Genomic DNA, 15,196 nt, shown 5'->3' with positions numbered 1-15,196 from the left:
AGCTGGAGTGCAGGTTCACCCGTGGACTTCTTCCTTCATTCCACCTAAATGTTGAGTACTTAAGTGCTTGAAGTAACCAAAGATTCAGACAGAAAGCGACATTCACTGTAAAGTGAAAAGCAGTGGCACCAGCTCCACTATGAACCCCTTGGCGAACCTGCAAGATGGGTGCCAGCTCTCCAACCTAAACAAAGTCTCCACATCTGTAGAACGAGCGTTCTGTTCTGCCAGGCTACAAAGGAATCCAGCTCCGGCATTGATTCCAGAAGAGCTGTGATGTTCACTACCCTAGAACTGTGCCTTATTGGGCCACATTTCCACTCCTTCTCCCTATACAGACCTCACAATCCCTCATCCAAATCTCCTGGGTCTGGTCTGTTCAGAGTGCAGATCTTATTTTGCATTTTAGAAAGGCAGCATATACTATGTCATACACTTACACTTCTTTGTATTGTCTCTGGCTAGGGCTCCCCACCCCCACAAATTCATTAATACTTCTCAAGCCATATGTATGACTATTCATACTCAGAGGGACCAATAAAGATTATAAGTAGCTCATGTCAGATCAGATCAGGTTTTGCCACTAAATGAATGATAAAACTATTCTGACTTTTCAGAGCATTCTAGATTTGGGGATTGCAGAAAAGGGACTATATGGCCCTACTGTTACTGTTCTACTCACCAGGGCAGGCACTCATCACTGACAAGGCTCCACCTGGCAAGACAGAGATTGAATGCCAGTGGCTACTCTCAACATTCTGCAAGGAAGGTGGGATGGGACGGCAGGGTAGGGAAGCTAGGGGAAGAACGAGGGTTTCACTTCGCTGTTCTTGAGCTCTGCAATATCAGTAAATACTTTTGTAAGAGACTAATTTTTCTGGCATATGAACTAGTCCTTTGCCTGCTTTTCTCTGATCCACTCCTGGCCCCTTCCCCTGCTCTGCTGGGTGTGGCAGGAAGCCTGTCCCAAGCACATTTCCCAGGCTCCCTTGACAACTGACTTTCAGTGAGGTTCACTTAATGGGAAAGCCTGGCAGGAGAGAGGAAGTTGGAGGAGAAACTAGGGTATCTGTCTCCCTCTCTCACTCACTTTCTGCTCCAAGGTGGCATACCTGGAAGTGGCCCAGTCTCCTCTATGGTTCCAGCCCATTCCCGTGTGGGACCTATTCCCACCATGCAGCCTCTGCTGTTTCCAACAGCCACGGATCCTGGGCTCCAGCAACAATGCACCTTCCCTTTGTGCCTGCAGATCTAGAAGCAGCTTCTAGTCTTTGTGGTTTGCTTCTTTGTCACAGTTTCAGCTCTGCCAACACATTTTTCACTATATGAAATTTTTCCTATTTAGTTTCCTGTATTAAATTCTTTCTGCTAAGGTACCTGGCATGTGCCTCCTGACGAAGTGATCACTGACACAGTGCATACTGTCACCATTAATAAGTTCTGCTTATCCTGGAGATGTGGCTGCTGCAGTTTTGGGTGTGTCCAGGGACAGTCCACAGAGACGCTCTTCACCCCTGACACACACTGGTTGGCAGAGTTTCAATCTTTATGCTATAATTTTACTTGGTTTTTGTTTGGCAAAAATATGTATTAGATTTTATTTATCTTTTGTGTTTTTTTTTAATTCCAGTTAACATACAGTATAATATTAGTTTCAGGTGCACAATATAGTGATCCAACTGTTCTATACAACACCTGATTCTCATCATAACAAAATGCAATTCTTAATCTCCATCACCTGTTCAACCTACCCCCCTCCCCCCATCCACCTCCCCTCTGGTAACCATCAGTTTGTCCTCTATAGTTAACAGTCTGTTTCTTGGTTTGCCTCTCTCTCTTTTTTCCCTTTGCTCATTTGTTTTGTTTCTTTCTTTTTTAAATGTACATCCAAGTTAGGTAGCATATAGTGCAATAATGATTTCAGGAGGAGAATGCAATGATTCATCCCCTACATATAACACCCAGTGCTCATCCCAGCAAGTGTCTTCCTTAATGCTTCTTGCCCTTTTAGTCCATGCCCCCTCCCACAACCTCTCCAGCAACTGTCAGTTTGTTCTCTGTATTTGAGTCTCTTATGTTTTGTCCCCCTCCCTGTTTTTATATTACTTTTGCTTCCCTTATGTTCATCTGTTCTGTATCTTAAATTCCACATGAGTGAAGTCATATGATATTTGTCTTTCTCTAATTTCACTTAGCATAATATACTCTAGTTTCATCCACATTGTTGCAAATGACAAGATTTCATTCATTTTGATTGCTGAGTAATACTCAGCAATATATATACCACATCTTCTTTATCCATTCACCAGTCTATGGACATTTGGGCTCTTTCCATAGTTTGGCTATTATCGATAGCGTTGCTATAAACATTGGGGTGCAGTGCCCCTTTGAAACAGCATACCTATATCCTTTGGATAAATAACCTAGTAGTCCAATTGCTGGGTTGTAATAGGATAGTTCTATTTTTAATTTTTTGATAAACCTCCATACTATTTTCTGGAATCTCTGCACCAGTTTGCATTCCCACCAGCAGTTAAGCTGTAATTTTAAATCAGCTGCAGATAACCCATGAAGCGAACAATCACCCACGGTAACCTATGTTATTACCATGGGATCTGATAAGGAACTACAAAGTCCACCTTATGACTGCTCCTCAAATATTTCCTCCTCAACTGAAACAATGTGTGAGAGAGGGAGTAAAGCACATTCTAGCAACTGTGCAAAATCCCACTGCAAACTTTGAAGTTGAGAGACCTTTTGTTGTTGTTGATTTCATGCAACTCCCTTGATCTGATGAAACCAGAAGGACAGAAAAAAAAAAGGAAAGGAAAGAAGGGAGAGAGAGAGGGCAGTACAGGAAAGGCACAGTTTGCGAGTAAAAGGAGACAACAGAAACATTTGTAATGACAGCAGAAGGCCCTTATTTTGTTCTCAAAGATTCAAAATAGTTCACTAATGGGACAGGACACTCTTCCCTCTACTGCAAAGGAACTATGGTAGACATTAAAAACTAGAAGTAGTAAAAATTTAAGGTGAACTTTCTTGAAAAGCCAAGCATATGAGGCATGAAAGACACGTCAACAGTGTCCTTGAGAAATTCTCAACCTTCAGAGGAACCCAGAGAAACAGACAAGGAGCAGAACAATTGAAGATGTAATGAAGGATGGTGTTTAGTAGAGTCTGGGGCTCAAGATGCCTGAGAAAGATACACATGCCTGGGGAAGCAGGCAGAGGGAAGCATCAAACGTAGTTGAGCCTATGTTGTAAGATCTGTATTTTTTAGAAGAGGGCAATGTCAGTCCATTCTCCCAACCCCCTTCCTCCTAGCCATGTTGATTTATGACTACTGGAATTAAGACTTCCTTTACCACTGATACGTTTGGAGCAGTCAAATATATACAGAATGGTATCTGAACTCACTCATAATGGACCCATGGATATCAAAGAGGAAATATAGTGTTATCAGGGTAACCAAGTGGTCAGCTTCTCCTTCCCTTAATTTTGCTTTTATGACACATCCTCTTTTATATCAACCTATAATTACCACAGCACATATTAGCTTCACTCCAGAAAATACAATGCAACATGATGACAGGATGTGAGAGAAAGAAGAAAGAGGTACCACACTCAGCAAGGGAAGAAGAAGAATTTGAAATTTTATCCACATCAATGTCATAGAGGTAACTTCTGCAGAGAAATGGGTATCTCCACTAGGTCCTAAAACATACATAATATTTGAATGGGAAAAAAATGAGTGGGAGTGGGCTGATCAAAGAATTAATAACCTAAGGAATTCCAGAAAAAGAGACATACAAACAACAATGAAGAGAGGCAGACAGAAAAAGATAGCAATCAGCAGGTAAGCATCAGGGCCATTGGTAGACATCTCTCCTGTTGTCCCCATTTTTGCAGATATAAGTTATAATTTCTATGCAGAATAGTGATTGCTCAAATAAAAAATGCTTGAGTATTTCACTGTATTATCATCATAATATATCTGAGAATCTTAAGTCAAGATGGTGAGGAAGAAAGAATACCGACATGGGTACCAGAAGATCTGGATCTCTATCCCAGCTCACCTTGATGACTGGACACATCTTCTCATTTCCCTGTAGCTGTGGCTGCTCATCTGAAGGTTGCAGTAACATTCACTGACCTGAGATGCACCTAGAAAGTAGAACCAGACTGTAGCTATCGGCCATAATTTGGCACTCAGGCAACTAGAAGACGACAGCCAGTCTGAAATGCCAGACTAGTGTATCAGGAGCCAGACTCTGGCCCCCAGCCCCTAGATCATGTTAGTCATGCTAGACAGAGTGTCTACCCTGGAAAGGACTTCGCCATCCCCTCACACTCCAGGGGGAAAACAGACATCTTTCAAAGATCTCTGATATTTGAACAAGGGGACTGGTTGCTACTTGGCTTGATCGAGTCCTAGGAAGCCCCATTCCTCACTTTTACATCTCCACTGGGCCACTGGGACAAAGGACATCCCCTTGCCAGTCAGTCTGTGAAGGAGGGTGGTGACCCTGTCAAGGGCAGTGCTAAGCTTCCCACAGCCCTTTCCTTGAAGCTGTTCTGGGTATCAAATGAAAGCACATAACTCACCTAGTACTTTGTGAGCACTCTATGAGCACCAGTTTTTCTCCTCCCATCCTAATGCCCCACCATCCAGAGCAAGAAATACAGGTGGACTATGATGAAAACATATAATTAGAAAATGTAATTTTTAGAGACAGCATTTACAATGGCAACTACAAAAATATAAAGCACCCAAAAATAAATCTAACAAGAGGTTAGATACCTTTATGAAGAAAATTACAATCTGTACTGAAAGACATTAATAACTAAATAAATGGAGAGGGGTAGCATATGTATGGGTAGAAGGGCTCAATACCATAATGATATCATCTCCCTGAATTAATCTATAAATTCATTGTAACTCCAATGAAATCTCAAGAGTATTTTGTGTAACTTTAAAAACTAAGTATAAAATGTATATGGAAGACAAAAAGCCAAAAAAAAAAAAAAAAAAAAAAGCCAAGACACTAGTGAAGAAGGACATTGTAAGGATTTGTCCTGCCAAATGTCAAGGATTATTATAAAGCTTTAATAATAAGCTATAAAATAATAAAAGAAATGTAATGTAGGCAAAAGAGTAGACAAAATATATGCCTGAGGGCGCCTGACTGGCTTAGTTGGTAGAGCATGCAACTCTTGGTATCAGGGGGGTTATAAGTTTGAGCCCCACACTGGGTGTAGAGATTATTTAAAAATAAAATCTTGGGGCGCCTGGGTGGCTCAGTCGGTTGAGCCTCCGACTTCAGCTCAGGTCATGATCTCACAGTTTGTGGGTTCAAGCCCCGCATCAGGCTCTGTGCTGACTGCTTGCTCAGAGCCTGGAGCCTGCTTCAGATTCTGTCTCCTTCTCTCTCTGCCCCTCCCCCACTCATGCTTTGTCTCACTCTGTTTCTCAAAAATAAATAAAATGTAAAAAAAAAAATTAAAAAAAATAAAAAATAAAAAATAAATAAAATAAAATCTTAAAAAATATATATACATACACACACACACACACGCACACAAACGCATCTAGAAAATGATCTTAAGTGCCAAGATGACTTTTTTCCACATGGAGGAAAATTAGAAATAAAATAAATTCCTACCTCACCACACACACACACACACACACACACACACACTCCACATGGATTATAGAACTTAAATGTGAAAGACAAAACAATAAAACTTTTAGGAGATAATAAAGGACAGTATCTTTAGGACATCAGAGTAAAAAAAAAGAGTTTCTTAAACATGACATAAGAAGTACTAACCATAAAAGAAAAGATTGATAAATTCAACTACATTAAAATTACTAAGATAGCAGAAGGTTGGCAAGAATCCAACTTCTATGTGGTCTATAAATCTATTCATCTTCCCAAAGGAATAAATTACAGTAACCTTTTTGCATTCACTACGTTCTAACAATACACACCCATAGCTTAGATTCAGCATATGGCTGGCCCATCTTTGACTTCATCCACAATTGGATTACCGGAACTTCTGGTTTAATTTTAATGTTTGAATGGTTGTGTTTTATACTGAGAACTTCTGTGAGCATGCATATGATACTGCTCAGAGTAAGTCCTCCAATCTCAGACAAGCACGATCGTGTGCCATCATCACAGTGCATGGGCACCCGTAGGCACTCACGAGGGAATGGCAGTGCATGGCATCTCTTCCTCACCCTGTGTACACTGTATGCATTGCCGATGGTCAGTCATACCCAAGGCTGACTCTCACTGTGCTATCTCCTGGACTTTACTGTTACTCCCCAAACTGCTCGTTGAAACCTGTACGGGCAAAATCAAAGAGAAAATCAAAGGGGTGGCCTCTCAGCCATGATCAACATAAACCTCATGGGAAAAGCTAACCTACTATCTCCCACATAACCATGATCTCCCCTAGTGAGCCTACAAGTTTTCCACTTTCTCTTTCCATTCTTTCTACCATGCATCCCTCAGCAATGTAGTAGCGTTTACTGTACATGTTGACATGTATATAGTAATACATGAATACAGGCTAGGATAACATAAGAAGGAAAATGTCTCCCAAATATGACATGTGTTTCAGATGGAGCTTTTCCAAGAAGATGTCCCTCACATACACCAAGAGAGATGCTTGCATTGGCATGACTGTGCCTAATTGTCACACCCTGTTATTGACAGTAAATTATTTCTTGGGGCCCTAAGGATAAACCTTCAAAGTATGTAGTGTCTGGGTACCGAGTAATTAATTACATTGTAATTTACAAATATCCTTTTTGATTGAAAACACTTGTAGTTATTTTTCTTCTAATGAAGTGGACAGCTTTACCAAATCAATAGGGCAGATTTGGGTAAGTAGTTATTATTGATTCCAAACGATGTCAAGAAAACACAAAAATGACTTTTAGTCGGGGCACCTGGGTAGCTCGGTTGGTTGAGCACCCAACTCTTGATTTCCTCTCAGGTCATGATCCAGGGTCGTGGAATCTAGCCCCACTTCAGGCTTCATGCTGAGCATGGAACCTGCTTAAAATTCTCTCTTTCTCTCTCCCCCTCTGTCCATCTCCCCTGCTGGCTCACTCATTCATTCACTCACTCTCTCTCTCTCTCTAAAATAAAAATAATCAAGAAATGACTTTCAGTTGATGACAGTTACTATTCAATTACAGATCCAGTTTACAAGACAAAAAACTATATTGTCAAGATCAGTGAACAAAGGAAATTCAATACTGTCAATACAAAACCATTACTTCACCCCAATCTTTGTATGCACATGAACTTAATGTACTACGAGAATGCACACAATTCAATTCAGCAGAAATTAATTGAACATCTACTATATTCCAGACACTGTTGTTAAAAGGAGAAGCCACACTTCCTTCTTTGAGAAGCTTGTAAATGTCCTTTATTCACGGAAAATTCCTAGACAAATCAGCTCTTTCTTATTATCTCTATAGTGACCAGCTAGAAATCAGGTAAGAATTCAATGGAATTCTTTTTCTTCCCAAAAGAACATTCAAAATAATTATATGAAATGATAAACACCAAATTTAGGGCAGTTACCTCTGGCTGAAGGAAAGAGATATGACCAGGAAAAGGTTACTAGGAGGCTTCAACCTCATTTGCGTGGGTTTATTTCTTAAGCTGAGTGGTGAGTACAAGTGCTTTCACTATCCTGTTACTTCCACTTCGTCTTAGGTCTTATATATATATACTATACTACATTTCAAATCATACATATTGCTCTCATGATAAAATTAACCCCTCTTCTTAAAACCCATTAAGTGATTACCTACAAACATGTTCCCTGGTCTATCTCATAAGACTGAAAAGGGCTCCTTGAAATCAGAGGTACTATGGCAAGCAAACTGAGACCTTAATAAGTTAAATGACTTTTTTTTTTTTTAACTGGAGGAAACCTCTGACGCTTTACTATGTCAGTAAATACCATGTCTTAAGAAGAGTAAGATATATAATTCAGTGATTTTCAAACATCTTGGGGCATGGGACATTTTTCTCTCTGAATGTTCTTTCTTTTGAAATACTCATAACCATCTTGGGGAACACTAATGTTCCCTGGAACACGATCTTGAAAATGCTCTATAAAGTAATCCATTTCAGCCACATATTGTACATTACAGCCACAGCGAACTATGCCTATCTCCAAGCCAATGATGAACCTTCATGCCCACCTGTCTTTGCCCACACAGTTCTCCCAGTTTGGATGCCTTCAAGCCCTGAAAAACTCCTGGTCAAACTTCAGCTTCCAGATGAAATGCAATCTCTTCTTTGAAGCCTTCCCCACTCTTTCCTTTCTTCAGATATAATAAATTACTTTTCTGGACGCTTTCAGTGCCACGCAGATATTTTCTGTACCATATCTCACCCTGCGTCAATTATTTATGCATGAGGCAGGATGCCTAGATGACAGAGGCTGTACCCCTGCATCTCGATACTGTTCACAACGCTGAGCACAGAGTCAGGGCCAGACACAAAGTAGGCGCTCAGGCAATATGTGTTAAATGGACACAGAAGTGGTGCCTATGTGGGTGACCTGAGTCAATTTCCCAGATACTCTCCAGGCTTATTTGTTAACTTTTCAGTCTTTACTAGCAAATGTGACACTAACAAGAGTAGATATATTGGATACAAAGACTGAAAAAGAGACAAACTGAGACAAAAGAGGGGGAAAGGATGGCTTAACTGATGGATGGTGAACCAGCAGATTACCAGGGTCTAGTCAAGAAACAGAGAGACTGGGGTGCCTAGGTGGCTCAGCTGGTTGAGCGTTCGACTTTGGCTCAGGTCATGATCTCATGGTTTGTGGGTTCGAGCCCCACATGAGGCCCTCTGCTGACAATTCAGAGCCTGGAGCCTGCTTTGGATTCTGTGTCTCACTCTCTCTCCATCCCTGCCCTGCTCTCTCTCCCCTCAAAAAAATAAACATTAAAAAAAAGAAGAAGAAGAAACAGAGACTAACCAACAGAGAGAGTCAAATTGCTATGAAGCTCAGAGCTTATACACGGGGTTGGTCATTTTGCAGATGCACTGTAGGTGGTCGACACTGACTTGAAGTCACCCTGAACTGTCACATCTATCTGTGAGGGCACTCCTCTCATTTTTATCCCCTAAGCTAAACAGCCCATCTTGGCCATCACAAAATCTGTATCATTTTAGCTATGAGTTGTTCTATTCAGCAGAATTGTATTTCTGTTTTCCTTTCTCTTTATGAGCATCCCCCACTGGCATTGCAGATTGGTTATACATCAGGTTCAAATAAAAAAAATAATAATAATAAAAGCAAGCCAGCAATTTCTCTCCAATAGAATATGCTGCATATTTCATGAAATAGAAGCCAGAGGAGTTTTATGATTCCTGAACCAAAACCTTTCCGTATCTGAAAACTAAATGGAAGAAAAATACAAAGAGCATCTCACAGAAAAAGAAACCCAATCATTTGCTCTCCAACCTAAGCAAAGTGTTGAAGTCATTAATCGACTTGTGTGTGTGTATGTGTTTCATCATGGACTCATATCCTGCTAATATGCATTTCATAGATTGAGTTCAGTGCTAGTTTCCATGAACATGAATGTACTTACAGAAAAGGGGTTTTCTTTTCTTTTCCTACGGACACTTTTTTTTTTTTTTTTTAGAACAGAACATCTGACTGGCTCCTGCTCTTAGTCTTGCAATATCTCCCCTCCACTCAATTTTTATTTATATTTCAGGTCACTTCTCTATCCTGGTATAGAAGACATTCTGGTCTAGAAAAAAGAGCACTGGACAAGGAGTCTAAGAATTCTGGGTTCCAATGGTGTCTCTCAGCTGTAAAGTTGTGTGTTTCCTCCAACCTGATTCATTTTCCAATCTGTAAACAGGGAGACTTCACTATTCCACTACCAGAATCCAATCAAGCAAATAGTCACTTTATTTTCCTCAAAACAATTGCTGAAAAGTACAGTGCCATGGAGGTTTTAGCATGTTATGTGTACTTCACAATTCCCTTCAATTTCTAATAAGCTAAACAAAACAACTTTTGCCTGGAATCCTAAACTGTATCTCTTCCTCCCCATCTCCTGGTTAGGAAAAGGAAAAAAACAACAAACAATGGACACTGTTAGAATACTTAAGCCTCAGGACACTGGTAACAGAGAACTTTTCATTATCAAAGGGGAGAATTTGGATCTCATTTGAAGGATAACGTTAACAGCTAAGTAACATTACATGCTAACTACTGTTCCAAGCACTTGGGTGTCAATTTCCATAATCTTCACAACAATCTTAGGTAGCAGGTCTGTTATTTTGTAAAGAAAACTGAAGTATAGAGAGGTTAGAGAAGTCAGTCAAGGCCACCAGCTGGCAGGGCTGGAGGAACTGGGGACTGAACCCCGGTAGTCTTAGCACCCAAGTCCAGACTTCCACCCACCTGTTATACCACCTTTTAATGTTATAAATCTCTGCTTATCACAGCTGGTAACAGACAACAGCAGTAATGCTATCTCTGCGTACCTGCTTACTGAATATTTTAACAGCGCAAACGGATGTCAACATACTGACCAAAACTCTCATCAAGTCGCAAGTGTTCAAAACATCGACCATCAGCCCAATGCCCTGTTGACAACAGAGCAACACTCACTTTATGTTCTCAACATCTGACACTCAGAAAAACACGCAGCTTGCTTCTACAGAAAGTCTATTCCATTATTCCCTCTTAAGTTTTACAACCACTGTGAAAGACAGCTGGGACTGCCTCTCCACTCAGAGACAGCATGACCTGACAGTGGTCAGGGCAGACCCTGGGACCAGGATGCTTGGATTTACTTTTTTTTTTTTTTTTTTTAAGTTTATTTACTTATTTAGAGGGAGAAAGAGAGTGCAAGCTGGGGAGCAGCAGACAGAGAGGGAGAGAGAGAATCCCAATGCTGTTGGCGTGTGGCCCAACATGGCAGCTGAAGCCAGGAACCAGGAGATCATGATCTGAGCAGAAGTCAAGAGTCAGAGGCTTAACCAACTGAGCCACCCAGGCATCCCCAGAACTCTTGGATTTAAATCTCTAGTTCTGTACCTTATTTGTTGTGTGACCTTGGACCAGTTACCAACTCTCTGTGTGCCCCCCCCCATTTCCTTATCAATCAAATGGGAATGAGAATACAGCTATTCACTGCCTAGGGTTATTTAAAGATTAAATAAAGGAATGCATGCAAAGTACTTCAAAGGGTACCTGAGTCTTAGTAAGTGCTCCAAAAGAGCAATTATTCTTATTATTTTTATTAATAAGACAGGTGACTTGCCCAACATCACAAAGTCAGAAAGTGCGTGGACTGGACCTTGGCCTTCTAATTCCAAAGATTATCCTATCTTCTTAGCAGGACTGCATGCTAGTTACCGTCCTCCTGAAATCCTGTTACATGCCAAAGCGCCCAATTGGGGCAGTTTTCTCTAAAAAATTGCTCAAAGATCACATAGGTAATCTGCAGTATTGTCCTCGTTTTGCAAATGACAAAACTGAGGCTCTGAGAGGTCATATGACCTATCCTCAATTCCTTAACTCAACCAGTGCACATTCTTTGCCACAGTAAGCCCTCAACAACGATCGGAAGTTCCTGACAACAGCCTTCCATGTAGGCAATTTTTTAAAGTGCCATCCAAAAGACATAAACTGTGATTTTCTTGCTTTGTTAGCTTTATTAGTTTGAGAGAGGGATTAAATTCCTACAAAAATAAAATGTTTGACTTGAGTGAATTATCAAAATGTAATGCTGCTTCCATTAGATGCTTCATCTGCCTGCAGGGTGGCCCCAGGCACCGGAAATCCACCAAATGCAATTTTTAAGAAGGGTACTATCAGGTACCAAAGCCAGACACCCACCCACTGAAGGGAAATTACTTTGGAAGGCAAAGGGGAGTGAAGCAGCATATTCCTCTGGGGCCTGGGGAGAACCAGAACAATAAGCGATAGCATCTCTTCCCCGCAGCCTCCCACAATGGTGTATCTTACAACTGAAACATACTGTGGAACAGCTTGTGAGAGGAGCTTCATCAACAATAAGTAATTTTTATTCAGATTTTATTGTTGAATACAATGAACATGATTAAATGTTTCAGATATGCCTATTCAGACCTTAAGCAAACCACCAAGAAAAAAAAAAAAACTACTAAAAATCATCTTCTAAATCTGCTTTAGGAAGAGATTTTAATTGCCAACTTGATGCTTAGAACCGAATTCCCACTGGAGAGCTGCACTGCTCCCAAGAAGACAGTAACACACGTTTGCACTTCCCACCTCGGCCTCTGCTCTCATCCCTGCTGATGCCCTTAGCGTCGCCAAATAGTTACAATGTCAGTCTTTCAAGTCACTGCATTTTGAACTTCCGAAACCTTTACGAGGGCCTCTGTGTATGGAAAAGAACAATAGCGCTTCAAAAGCCATGTCTGTGCGTTCTTCAATACTCCATTTGAATGCTGGGGTTTCAATCAAGGACATCAGCAGACAATTTCTGATTGCTTAGAAGTTGACTTTTATACGGCTTTGATTAGGTTGCCCTTCTCAATAGGAAATCAAGAAAATCTTTGATCCCTTTCAAATTCCAGAATTGTCACCAAGCCTTGTCAGGATAGGAAGTGAAAGAGATGGGGGAGGGGGGTGTTGTGGAGTGTTCGTTCCTACTCCAGCCCAGCTCTCCATCTCTGGCCCCTGAACATCTATCTCCTTGCCCGTGCAATTCAGGGTTCCATCCAGAATCACTCATCATTGAGATAATAAAAACAATGGGTGCTAATTCAGGGGGTGGGGATGGTTTACAATTTTATGGATTTCCTGAAGACCTATAATTGGCACATAAATGTACAAGCGTGAACCGGATAATTAGGGGGTTCTGAACGCAAGCCACCTTTAATTTATATGATTACTTGAAAACATGTTAACTGTTGTGAAGTGTCAGAGGAACCCCCACAAGGCCTTTATTCGAAACTATCAACACTGCGAAAGTGCGTACAACGGGCCAGCAGGAAGGGGAGGGGGGGGGGGGGAGACGCGAGAGCTGATCCTCGCTCGGGTCCCGGTGACTCGCTGGAGCTTCATATTAGCACCCACCTCGGAGGACTTGCTAGCCGGACCGCCCGCCCAGCTCCCGGGCAGCAAAAGACGCACTCGATTCCGCAAGCTTTCCACTTGCCGATTTTTCGAAGGATCTAAGCCCAGGCGTGCGCAGGCCTCCAAATGCACAGGCAGGCACCGACCCACGCCAGCACGCAGCCAAGCTCGCAGACACTCGCGGGAGCGCACAGATGCCCGCGCCGGGGCGCTCTCCGCTCCGAACGCCGCCGAGCCTCCGGCGACAGCCGGAGCACGGTCGCCGAGCGCCCCCGGCCTCCCAACCCCCACCCCATTCCTTCAGACTCTCCCTGCCCAGGCGGAAGTGCCCAGGCCGACCCCCAACAATGAGGACTTGTGCGATGCAGTTGGGGGGAGGCGGGTAATTTAGAGTGAAACATACACAATCTGGCGGGTTCGGGAGAGACCAAGGCAGGAGCCAAGTGGCATCAGCCTCTGCAGGCAGCTTTCCCTCGTGCCCACCCACTCTTCCCCCACCCCCCGCCCTGGTCACCAGCACCACCATCAAGGGGGGATAAAAAGGCGCTTTAAAAAGTGCGGAGAAAAGACGCGCCCTCCCACCAGGGGTCACAATAATACTCCGCGGGACGCAACCAGCCGGGGAAGGAGAGTCCAGGCTACAGCAGCCACCTCCGTTTTGAAATTTACTTTGTACGCTCATCCCAAGACGCCTTTCCGAATTGCGACACAATCTCCCCCCATCTCGGACTCCAGATCCAGGTTCTCTCCGCGGCTGAGCCCTCCTGTTAGGGCTTCTTTGTGAGCCAAACCACGACGATTTTAAAGTTTCCCCGTAGGAAAACAAACAAACCCTGAGCTCTGCTTCCCAGGCACAGCGTGGAGTCCTGAGCAGAAACCAAGAGCGGCGGGCTGGGGAGAAGAGCTATCAGGGTGGCGGGGAGCCTGGGGAGCGGGACGCAGCGGCGGAGAACGGAGTCGACGGAGGACCCAGGAAGGGCTGGGATCGGGAAGACGCAGGGCCCAGCTCTGAAGGTGTCTGCGAACGGGGCAAGGGTTAGAGGGAGAGACCCACTTGTTCGACAGGTCGCGGCAGAGCCACAGCTCAGCCGAGCAGTAGGGGAAGAGGGTCCGGCCCTGGGACGCCGCTAGCGACGCAGAGAGAAGGGATAGGAAGCACCGGGCAGGTTTTGGAGTGGGCGAAGGAGGGCTCGTGGGTGGAAAGAGCCGGGACCGCAGCAGTGAGGAGGGAGCAGGGGGTCTCCGAGAGACACAAGTGTTGGGCTGAGGCCGTCTGGAGAAAGGCCGCGCGCGGTCACAAGTAGGGAGGCTGGGGTTGGTGAGGGAGAGCCAGAAGGAAGGAGCAGAGGTCGCCCCTTGTCCCCCAGCAAGAGGAGGGAGCCAGCGGAAAACTGCAGTCTCCATCCCCTCCGCACCCCCAGCCAAACTCCCGCGACGGGCGTCCCAGGAGCCCTCCTCCGCGCCCGGGGCGCCAGCGGAGCCGTCCGGGCGCCCTGTCCCTCCCGGCATCTGCCCGCTTTGAACTCGGGGCTGGGCTTGCCCCCCGCCTCGCCTCACCTCGGCTGGCCGAGAGCATCCTCCTCCGTTGCCGCAGCCGCCCAAGAAGCGGCTCCCCATGCCCGGCGGGCCGCGGCACTCAGGCGCGCTCTCCAGCCCGGGGAAGCCCCGGCGAGCGCCGCGCTGGGTCCATCCTCCCCGGGAGCCACGGGCCCGCGTCAGCGCAGGGGGAGGAGACCGCCCCGCGCGCCGCCCCGCCTCCTCCCGCGGCCCGCGCCCCGCCCGCCCTCGCGCCCGCCCGGCGCCCCGCGGCGCCGCTCACCTGCCGGCTTCCCGGCCGCCCGAGGCGCGCCCCTCGCCCGGGCCTCGCCGCTCCCGCGCCCGTCCCCGCTCCCGTCCGGGCGCTCTCTGCACCGCCCGAGCGCGCTCGGAGAGCTTAGCCGAGTCGCGGCGGCGACGCGGAGGAGGCAGAGAGAGCGAGCGAGCGGGGGCGCCGCGGTTCGCGGTCGCGCCTCCGGAGCCCCTGCGCTCACCCCGCATCCCCGCGCGGACGGAGGCG

General features: G+C 44.8%; 1 protein-coding gene across 20 annotated transcripts in view; it reads right to left on the bottom strand.

Annotated features, from left to right (window-relative positions):
• The window catches only part of DAB1 (DAB adaptor protein 1), a 1,127,727-nt gene that overhangs the window by 392,868 nt on the left and 719,663 nt on the right, over positions 1–15,196 (bottom strand). The window contains exons 1-2 of one of the 20 annotated variants that reach the window (XM_019449127.2): positions 14,698–14,843; positions 4,080–4,167 (exon numbers count right to left, since the gene is read on the bottom strand). The exons of 18 other annotated variants lie outside the window; for them this stretch is intronic. The gene's annotated coding sequence lies outside the window, so the exon portion shown is untranslated. Of the gene's footprint in view, positions 1–4,079; positions 4,168–14,697; positions 14,844–15,196 lie in introns of those variants that run through there. One more of the 20 variants, XM_019449121.2, reaches the window with a different exon arrangement.

This window comes from Panthera pardus, unplaced genomic scaffold (assembly GCF_024362965.1).
Source record: "Panthera pardus isolate Hobbes unplaced genomic scaffold, ASM2436296v1 HiC_scaffold_11, whole genome shotgun sequence".
NCBI classification, from domain to species: Eukaryota; Metazoa; Chordata; class Mammalia; order Carnivora; family Felidae; genus Panthera; species Panthera pardus.
Note: the sequence above shows the minus strand (reverse complement) of the source record. Positions and strands in the feature narration are given on the sequence as shown.